Source organism: Aythya ferina (genome assembly GCF_964211825.1).
Source record: "Aythya ferina genome assembly, chromosome: 5".
Lineage (NCBI taxonomy): Eukaryota > Metazoa > Chordata > Aves > Anseriformes > Anatidae > Aythya > Aythya ferina.
Window position 1 is genome coordinate 23544464 of NC_140301.1, and position 11207 is coordinate 23555670.

The following is an 11207-nucleotide window of genomic DNA, read 5'->3' on the forward strand; positions in this document are numbered from 1 at the left end:
CTAGCTGAACCCTGATTTCGGAATGTCAAAACCTCCCTTTTAGTCTGTGCTGGGAAGTGGTCTATATAAGAGGCGGACCAAGCACTCAGTCAACAGATGTAGCAGTTTGTACAGAAGAAGTCTGAAAACTTTCTCTCCCTGGCACATGCATCCTTAGATTTAGTGGTCATACGGCATGGTCCCCAGACAGCACTGCAGTAGCTTTTCCTTTACTATTAGGATCTTGGACCTAGATGGGGCTTTGGAAAGACAATGCAGCTCCACAGGTCTCATGCTGTAGGGATTGAATGTGACCACTTACTCAGGCTGGAGAATGTGAACTTTTTGTCTGCAGGAGGTGGTTAGTTGCTGAGCGGCTGTACTATCAAGTCAAAGAGCTGTGGGAGGAGGTAAGTAGACTGTGTAACATTACAGAGGATTAGAAAGAGGTCAATTGGATCTTCTCTGAGGCCCTGAATCTTCCAGAGCTCAAACCTTTATCTGCAGTGGAAGGTGATGAAAAACCTGTGTCTATGAAGTGAGTGAGTCCTTTATAGTCAAATAAGCTTTCACTTCACCTTCTAAGAAAACTTACAAGATTACTTGGCAGCAATTTTCCTGGCTTGTATAACAGTAACAATTTATGTTAGATCACTTGCTTTAACATGCAGGTATTAGAAATCCACACCGCAGCTAAATCTGTTAGAATGTGGATTTCTGCTCTATGCTGTAGAAAAGTGCAATAGCAGTCCCTAATGATCCAGAAATCTAATTTCATTTTCAGAAGTAAATATATGGAGAACATAATGGAAATGACTGATGTGCTTCATTCTACTGCCAGAGGTTGAAGTTAATGGAAATGCCAAGGAGAGCTTCAAGTTCTTCATCTTAAAGGAAGAAGAGGGAAACATTTGGGTGCTTAGATATAACTGAAATTCTTAATCGTTTCCTAGTTGCTATTGAAATGAAGTCTCTCTAGGGAGCATAAAGATATGGGAGGATATGTCTGCCTGAGGAATTCTAACACAACTGTACTGCCTGTAAAAATTGATGTATAGAAGAGCAGAAGGAGCTAATAAGAGGCATGATTTGCACAAATCTACAGTGAGAATGAATAACTATACAGTAAGTTTCAGCAAAATACAGGCACAGCTGTTTGAAAATTGGCATTTCCCATCTTCATCATATCAACAGATGTCAGATTTCATTAAGCAGCATCTTGAAAGCCCTAAATAATAAGAGGCTGAAATATCAAGGGTCTACAATATTATCTGTCTTGTACTCTTTGACTGCCAAGCATTTCCAGTGCAGGCTATAACAAGCAGCTGAATGAGCTAACATTCACTATATTTTCTTGAGAATTAAACAAAATGACACTAAAGGCAACCTTGTAAAAAGAACTTCAAAATTTGAGACAATTTAGAACTTGAGTACTCTGAACAGACTTCTTTTTGTTGGAAGGCAACCTTATTGAAGGTGAAGCTCCATGAATATGCTTGGACAGGGTAAAGAATTCGACTCCCCGGTCTGAACTGGGACCCAGAATCTAACAGCCTGTGCTGTTGAACTTTAACAAGATAATCAACAATAAATCATTTTGCCAAGTAAAGCATTTTATCTTTCCTTTCCTTTCCTTTCCTTTCCTTTCCTTTCCTTTCCTTTCCTTTCCTTTCCTTTCCTTTCCTTTCCTTTCCTTTCCTTTCCTTTCCTTTCCTTTCCTTTCCTTTCCTTTCCTTTCCTTTCCTTTCCTTTCCTTTCCTTTCCTTTCCTTTCCTTTCCTTTCCTTTCCTTTCCTTTCCTTTCCTTTTCTAATTTTATTTTATTTTATTTTATTCAACTTGATATTATGAAGGCTTTTCTCATTCTGTGGCTTATGTAACTTGTTTTACATCATAAGTGGTAAATCTGTTTGATAAAGTCATATATTGATTTTTTTTTTTTTTCTTTTTCATGTATCCTGCATGCAATAAAATTGAAGTTGTTTAATGAGTCTGGTAAAGTTGAAGTTTATGATTAAATATATATATATGTATATATGTAAAGTACTTTTGGCAAAGAAGGGTAATTATTCACTTCTGTAATATCAAGAAAAAAAAATAAAATATCGTCTTTCATCAGTGATGCACACAGCATATATAAGTTTCCATTTTCATTTTTTTCTTACTTTTAGGAGTATTTTCTTATTTTGAAAGAGTATTTGATGACAAGTGCTGAAGAATGTTGTTTCAGTCTTATAAGGAAATACTGAAACACATCTTTTTTGGACGTGGACCCTGATCTAGCTGTTAAATTACTCCAATTGCTTTACTTTTCAGCTTAACTTTTTCAAGGTAATTAATATTTGACTTGTTATTCTACTCAGTTTCTTCTCCTTGGTTGTGTTGCTTATATCATTTTTATTAGTGACATTGCATACTTTTGTCTGTTATTGGGATGTCACACATATAGTGTGTGATAATTCTTTTTTTCACATCCAAACAGAGAATATCCATTCCAGGCTAATATGCCTTTTTTGAGTTGCAAACCCTGAGTACTTTAGCACAGATTTAATTCATTCCAAAGTGCATACATTATATGGGAAATTTGTATTTAATTCATAGTAGTCTGAAATTCTGCAATAACCTGTATTAGAATAGATACCATGAAAAAAAAAATGCAAAATTGCAAAATTGCCTTGTCATTTTTAAGTCCCTAGTATGGTTTTTCATTTGTTTATTGTACGGACACATGGTATACAACACATCTATGATTTTTACAACAGGGAATATGATAGTATGTTAGACATATTCCTGATTTTTTTTATTATTTTTTTTTTCTTCTAACTTTTCAGTGCAGGCAAAGAAACCTAATGATGTGAGAAGAGAAATTACATTCCAGAAATAAAAATAAAAATAATAAAAATAAAAAATAAAAATAAAAATAAAAATAAAAATAAAAATAAAAATAAAAATAAAAATAAAAATAAAAATAAAACTTTGTTGGGTAGGAATTAACTACTTTCTTTTTTCTTGGGATTGTCTATTTACCTCAGGGAAGGAATGTTCTATGAGGTTGCCTTAGCAACATTACCCTTTAATAATTGCATTAGTCAGAAAAATTAAAAGCCCTAAAAATACTATATAAAATCGAAGTGCTCACAAAAAGAAAATCACCACCTATTTTTACCTAGGCCTATTTTTACCATATCTTAGGTGTTCTCCTTCTCAGACAGTCTTTGATAGCTGCCTATTGTTACAAATGTTCCCCATATCTGGACAAGTGCAACATTCCATACTGTGTATCCTTTATCTGAATTAATTGTTGAGTGGCACAAAATTCAGGCACTGAGAAGCTGGGAAGGTACAATGCTTCAGGAAGGTTTTTCTCATTGCCTTTACATGAAGATGAAAATCTGAAGGGAAAACCTTTTGGAAAAGGTAACAGAGGAACATGGCATTATCTTTTAGACTTTGATATTTAATATCTTCCCATGAACACTATATAAGCACTAAAGGTAGCTCAGAAATAATGTCATGGTGACCAGCACTTGATGACGCAGGTGTATTACTGCAGATTTCCATCAGTTCAGAATCAGAAATCATGAGCTGATAGGCCAGTCATTCTATACATGAATCAGTGCCAGATATTAATTTTGAAGGACTATACATGTGTCTATAATTTAAAGTGCTGCAAGACTGAGACACAGTAAGAAATGTTATATTTGCTTATGCAACTGATTTTTCTTAGTGAAACCACATTGCCAACGTTGAAAACTTTCTCTCGTTTCTGCTTTTTAGTCTCAATGTTTTATAATCTCAGTGAAACAGGAACATAATATCTTATACCTCGCTTATTTTGTCCTTTTCCATTCTGCAAAAATGGATTCCCTCCCTCCCCATTCCTCACCCCAGGTCATGGAGCATGGACTACATTGACAATGGAATATTTACCTACCTGTTTTTTAAAAAATGATATTCTGGAAACAAGGTTTGTTAGATTACCTGAGTCCCCTTCGCCATCATCTAAAAAGCTACTTTTTTCTCAGTGAGAAAACTACTGGCATGATATACATTACGGAAAGAATGGCTCAAAGCCTTGTTATTTTAGGTTAAGGCTGTGGTTATGTAATGCAGATTTTCATGAAATATAGATATATATATTATGCTAAGATTCAAATTCTTTTTCAGATACTAGGATAAGAGGCAAGAATATTTGATTTTTTTCTGTTGTTGTTAGCCTTTTAGATTTGTTAAAGAGACAAACGTTATGACAACTTAGTAAGATGTGTGAATACTACCATTCACAAGCAGGCAAACAATATAATGTTAAAGTTAAAGCTTAGATAAATGGCGCACATTAGTGTTTGTGAGCATTCACTTGAATTTTCCATCCTAACAAATTATTTCTCAATTCTATTTTTTCTGCTAACCGGTAATATAAATATGTTTGATCACAGTTATCTTCCAGAAATAGATGCTGCTCATATTGTAGTGTTTTATCTACAATTAACACTGTCAGAATATGAATGTGTATTTACAGGTCAGATTCAAACAAAATACTTCATGGCGCAAGGTAATGTGAGGAGTTTAAGAAATAAAGATCTCACATAGCCTCATAGCTTCAGAAGACTTGGAGGGCTTAAAGAAAACAGTGTTGGAATGTTTTCAAAAGGTCATCTATTTCATCTCATTATATCATGAATATGTAAATTCTTCCTAGGTACTTTTATGACAGTTTCTTAAGATTTCCAGGTTATGCAAGAAGCACAGGACAATAATAAAATAAATGGGATATACTTTATATCTAAAAGCTGCTAATTTTAAAATATTTATTTGCTCTCTAAAGAGCACTGGAATTTACAAAGAGTAAATTAATTGCTATTAGCATTAGTATTAATTTTATGGAAAAACAAAACAACATCAAACCTGGAAACTCAAGACTACTGCTGGAGCTGTTCAAGGCAAAAACAAACAAACAAACATGGAGAGAGAAGATGAAAACAAAGTCTCAAATTCCTCTTTTAACATTTTTTACATTTTATTTTAGATTATTGACAAATAAGACTATTTTGGAGTACTCTTTTTTTAAAATAGTTTTTAAGGTGTTCACTGTGTTTAACTTGATACTCAAGTACTTAATTTGGTAAGAAAAAAAAATCTGTTAGTTGGAGAAAAATTGCATAGCTCTGCATTGTACTTTGTTTAATGTGTGTGTGGTGGTTTCATGCTGATGGCTAGTTAAACTACACCACTCTCTCATTCCACCTCATCAAAGAAACCAGGGATGAAAACATGATGAAAAAGGTCTCAAGAGTTGATATAAGGACAGGGAGATACTTCCCCAGTGATTGTCACGGGCAAAACAGACTCAGCATAGGGAGATTAATGTAATTTGTTGCCTATTACTAACAAACTAGAGCAGTGAGAAACTAAAAACAAATTAAAAATACCTCCCTCCCATCCCAAATTAAAAATACCTCTCCCCCTCGAGCTGTTCAGGGGAATGGGGAATTCTCCTGAGTCAATCAGGGGAACAGCTGCAGTCAGTCCCTAATGCTTTGTCTCTGCTGTTCCTTCATTGTCTGCCCCTGCTCCACTATAGGGTCCCTCTTACAGGATGCCATCCTTCCTGAACTGATCCTGCATGGGATTCCCACAGGCAGACCCCACACCATGGGGTCCAATCTATCAGGCGCAAACTGCTCCAACTTGGGGCCCCCACGGGCAGCAGCTCATGCCAGATCACCTGCTCCTCCATGGGCCTCAGGGGAACTTCTGCTCCAGCACCTGGAGCACCTCTTGCCCTCCTTCTTTCAGGGAATCATAGAATCACAGAATATCCTGAGTTGGAAGGGACCCACAAGGATCATCAAGTCCAACTCCTGGCACTGCACAGGTCTACCTAAAATTTTAGACCATGTGACTCAGTGCACAGTGCAATCACTTCTTAAATTCAGACAGGCTTGGTGCAGTGACTACTTCACTGGGGAGCCAGTTCCAGTGTGCGACCACCCTCTCGGTTAAGAACATCTTTGATGACTGATGTCTGCAGTGATGTTTCTCTAACATTTTCTCACTCCTCTCTCCCTGCTGCTGTTGTGCAACAGTTGTTGTTTTGTGTTTTTTTTTTTTTTTTTTTTTTCTTTTTCTTTCTTCAGTCTGCTTTCACAGATGCATAACTAACATCACTTATTGGCTCAGCTTTTTTTTTTTGTGTGTGTGTGTGCTTTTTTTTTTTTTTTTTTTTTTTTTTTTTCTGGCTGGAGCTGGCTTTTGTCTGACATGGGTTAGGCTCTGGACTCTTCTCACAAAGGATAGGCTGATAGTGCCCCTACTAACTGTACCGTAAAAAAAAAAAAAAAAAAGACTGTATCCTAGAGATGCACATAGTGATAGATCCAGGAGAACTATCCTACCTCTATTTCATCCACAGTGGTGGTAAACAGAAAACATTCAAGCTGTAGAATAGATACAGTCTGAGAATAGATGGAGATACTTTGGACAGACCTCCTCAGTCCAGTGCTTCATTTCCTCTATTTCCTAAGAAATGCTATAAAAAACATCCATGTGGAGTAAATTTTATACATTCCCTTCCCATCCAAACTTTTCAAGAATACCATGGGCAATGGAGAAGAATATTGTTAAAACCTTATTTTCTTAGGAAAGAAACAGTAAATGAAATGTAGGACAGGATCTTATATTATTCAGTCAAGTCACAGATGAGAACATCAAAATAAGGCTAATGATTATTTTTCATAATACACAATGAACGCTCTGTAATAGTAACATGCTTAATCATTTTGAAGCAAGCTGATATGATAGAAATAATCTACTTAAAATGTAAAAGGGATCATTTTGAGAAGTGGCCTGAACTGAAACATTTTGAAGATACAGAATTTGAACAAGTTTGCCTTTCCATTCCAAGCACTGTAATTAAACTTGTCTTGCTTGTTCCCTAGAAAACAAAGAGAATCAGAAATGTCAGGCCTTTAGAATAATTCATTTAATAATGTTTGGTATGATAATAAACATAATGTTTGGTATGATAATAAACACAGACAGATAATACGCTACAACAGAGGGGTGGAAGTGACTCTTGACAGCCAAGGCTATAACGTGGATCTAACAAAAGTCCTGAAAAAAATTAAACTCCAGAATGGACTTGGGAAAGAAAAAGGATTACTACCTTTTCTTCTGGCATGTCCGCCAATGTAGGTGGGCATGGAATTATCTAGATGGAACAATGATGCTGCTCCAATGTTTTCTGTAGTAGCCAATTTTAAGACGCAATGCAGGATTTCATGGTAATAATGAGAACATTGGTAATATTCTGTGGACTAATGCCTGTATATGGTCCAGCTGAATTTGTCTGTTGAGAAATCATGGATATACAAGGGCAGATAATATCCTTTTGTAATGAAAAGTCTGTGATGATCACCTTTATCCATTTTAGTGGTGAAGCATGTGCTTTCATATTGTACTACAAAAGCAGATTCACTTATCAGGTGGTAATGGGATGAAATAATATATAACAGTGGTCTCCAATGATAGTCCTATTATATGAGTCAGAAGATTTTGAAAATTTAAACCACATCTTTTTCTTATGTAACAAAACTGGATTAAACATTTATATGCAGAAAATTCCAATCAATTATGTCTAGCATAGAGAATCTTGCATTTGTCATATAGGTCTACAATAATGAATTTTAACAGATCATGAAACAAGTTATTGACAGACACTTTTCCCTTGCTGCTTGACCAAGGCTCAATCTGGAGAAGACAAATGTAGAATGCTGTCTGCTGGTGGTTTTTGCCGTCTTTTCTTTGCTCAGCTTATGATTCACAACCTGGAAATATGCCTTGAGTTTTTTCCAGGGTTCCAAGAGGGACAAGGCAGCCTTTTGGAGGCAGTAAATCAAGGCTTCTGCTCTCTAGGGAGCCTGTATAAAAATAAATAATCTCTGGGCATCAATATAATTATTTCAGTCTCTGCTGACACCTAGAATCCTTAACATTAATCAGCAAATATGAGAGGAGGATTGCAATGGTTTTATTGCCTGCTTATCTCCTTTTGGCAAAGGCAGAGACTTAAGTCCTCAAACTGATTTGTTTAGGTCTTGCAGCTGCCTTTGATACAATTAACCATGAAGCGTTACTGATACTGTTTTGTAAAATATGCCAGAAATAGACAAAATGATGCTCTATTCCTTTTGGTATGAAAAGATACATGAGAAGAGATAATCAGAGATATATACTAACACTAGTCTGAAAAACAGATTATTGCCATCGTAAATCTGTATTTTTGGTACTTATTTTTACCATATATGATAAATATAATAAAATGGAGATAACCTCATATTTTATGAAATTGAATGATTCTGAGATGTCAATAAACAAAGTACAACCTTTAGTTTGAGATTATATTAGTAGAGGCCTATATGGCTGAACTGTCAGTGTTTCATGGGAATTTTAGGTACAGTGTCTTATACCTTATTTTCCATCATAAACTTTTAGATTCTGTCTCGTATGCTACACAGTTGACTAAGAAGAGGAAGGTGAAACGCATAGCATTATGTCCTAAGTTCCAGACAGAGGTAACAGAATGTATAAGTCATTGCCAAAATATAAGCAGGTTAGATTTGGTATTAAACTAGCTTGAAAGGAAAAAGTTCAGTTTTAGATACAGAAATATTTCAAGATGATTCAACCACAGCAAAATAAATTTGTCAAGTCTCATGCATAATTTCAGTTTTGATGAAACTATATATTTCTTTAAAAACAACAACTACAACAAAAAGGTGGAAAACTTTTAACTAAATACATTTTTGATTTTTGTTATTTCTGATGTCTGGAATATGTGCAAAGATATTGAAGAAGACAGCCAACTAACGTGTTAGGATAGGTAGCATGATTGGTAGTGTTTTGCTGAGACTGAAAGTTTTATTTTTATTTTTATTTTTATTTTTATTTTTATTTTTATTTTTATTTTTATTTTTATTTTTATTTTTATTTTTATTTTTATTTTTATTTTTATTTTTATTTTTATTTATTTATTTATTTTTTTCAAAAGCATATTCTACTTAACTATTAAGAAGGTTGGAGGGCTGAAGACAGGATTTTCTCTGCATGAAGTTTTTGTTTTCTATCTCACTACTATGCTGACAATCAAATCAAATAACACTGTAATACCTAATCTTACTTTATTTTGAAACAAAATGAAAGGAATCGAAGGGTAGGAGGAGGAGGATTCTCACTTTAAAGAAACTTGGGACACCTTTTACAAATGAGCAATTTTGAACATTTGTCTTAACAGTTGTTTAGTTTGTGTAGAGCACATTCCTCAGTTTCAAAGTAGTAGATGCATGGAAGGCAGGCAGTCTTCTGAGCTACTTCAGTGTGAGTTTCTGAGAATCACAGTATTTTATATATACTCAGTATTTTATATATACTGGAGCTACTGATTTTTTTGTATTAATAAATGAAAAAATAAATGTTTTGGCATAAACCAAAGACAGTCTTCAAGTTCCAAAATGTCATGTCTTGTATCAGGCTAACCAAGTAAAATTTTTTGATATTTACTTTCAATCTTCTTTGACTGGCTATACTTTTTTTTGCCTTTGTTTTCTCTGACATTCTAAGCCTATGAAATCATCACTGGAATGACAGACAGCAGGACTATTTATCATCAGAAAAGGTGGAAGAATGCTTAGTTGTTTTGTCACAATAGAAAAAAAGAAAAAGAAAAAGAAAAAGAAAAAGAAAAAGAAAAAGAAAAAGAAAAAGAAAAAGAAAAAGAAAAAGAAAGAAAAAGAAAAAGAAAAAGAAAAAGAAAAAGAAAAAGAAAAAGAAAAAGAAAAAGAAAAAGAAAAAGAAAAAGAAAAAGAAAAAGAAAAAGAAAAAGAAAAAGAAAAAGAAAAAGAAAAAGAAAAAGAAAAAGAAAAAGAAAAAGAAAAAGAAAAAGAAAAAGAAAAAGAAAAAAAAAAAAAGAGGCTCCCAAGACAATTCTGAGAACACCTTAGTTTTAAATGTTTAAATGAGACAGACATTGATTACAAGGAAAGCATATACTAAAAGAATCTCAGAGATAAGGGGATGGATTCAAAAGAACCAAACAGAGTCAAACAGAGGAAACAAAGGAAACTACAGCTGGGAACCTGTTGAACAGAAAATAATAGGAACAGCAGGAGAAGAGAGAAGAAAAACATATAAGGAGAAAAGAAAACATTAAAAAGAAGACAAAAGGAATAAGAAACCAATAGATGATGTCAGAGTATTTGACAATGAGGGGTAGTTATCTGAAAGCACTTGTAAAGGTTAGACTTAACTACCTTCCAAGTGTAGGCTTGCTGTGGCAAGATATTAACCAAGAGGAATGTCTATAATCCAAGTTTCCAAATCCAATTGGAAAACAAACAAACTGAACAAAAAAAAATAGGTTAGAACTGAAAGATAATGTCCTTAAGAGGAAGAGAAGGGGTGTGTACATTTTGAAAGAGATTAATATATTTTTAGTGCAATTCTGTTATGGAAACAGTGCTTTTAGGAAAAAAAAAAAAAAATCTAGTTGGTTGTGATTCATTCTCTCTACATTTGTCTTTTCCTTTTGAGTCTAAGGTTATGCCAACATTCCCGGACTGAAGTTCAGGATTAAAAGATACATGAATATTTCATTTGATTTTGTTTACATCTTAGTCTCATTCTCCTTAGGTTCTAGAAATGTTAGAAAACCTAGGAGCAGAGTAAAAAAAAAAAAAGTAAAATCACTATAAATCTATTTTTTTTTCCCAAACCTTGAATAATGTACTCACGTTTGATTTTCTTATTCCCAGAAGGAAGTCTGGAAATAAGAAAAGGAACTGACAGAAACTGAGAAGGATTCAGAAGACAAGATTATTCAAAAGCATGAGAAAATATCCTCTTCAGCCTGGGAATGAGATCCCATAAAGGTAACGTCTGAAACCTACAAAATGATCATGAAGAGGGTGAAGAGGTAACTGCTGTTTGCTGCCTCTCCTATTACAAGAACAAGAGATTACTAAATGAATATAGTAAGAGACAAGTTTAAACCAAACAAAAGGACCTGGTTCAAACGAAACAATAGGCCAGGTTGGATGAAACTTTGAGCAACTTGGTCTAGTGGAAGGTGTCCCTGACCTGCAGGAGGGTCGGAATGAGATGATATTTAAGGTCTTTTCGAACTGGAGTCATTCTATGATTCTGTGATTCTATAGTAGTACAAATAATAGGACT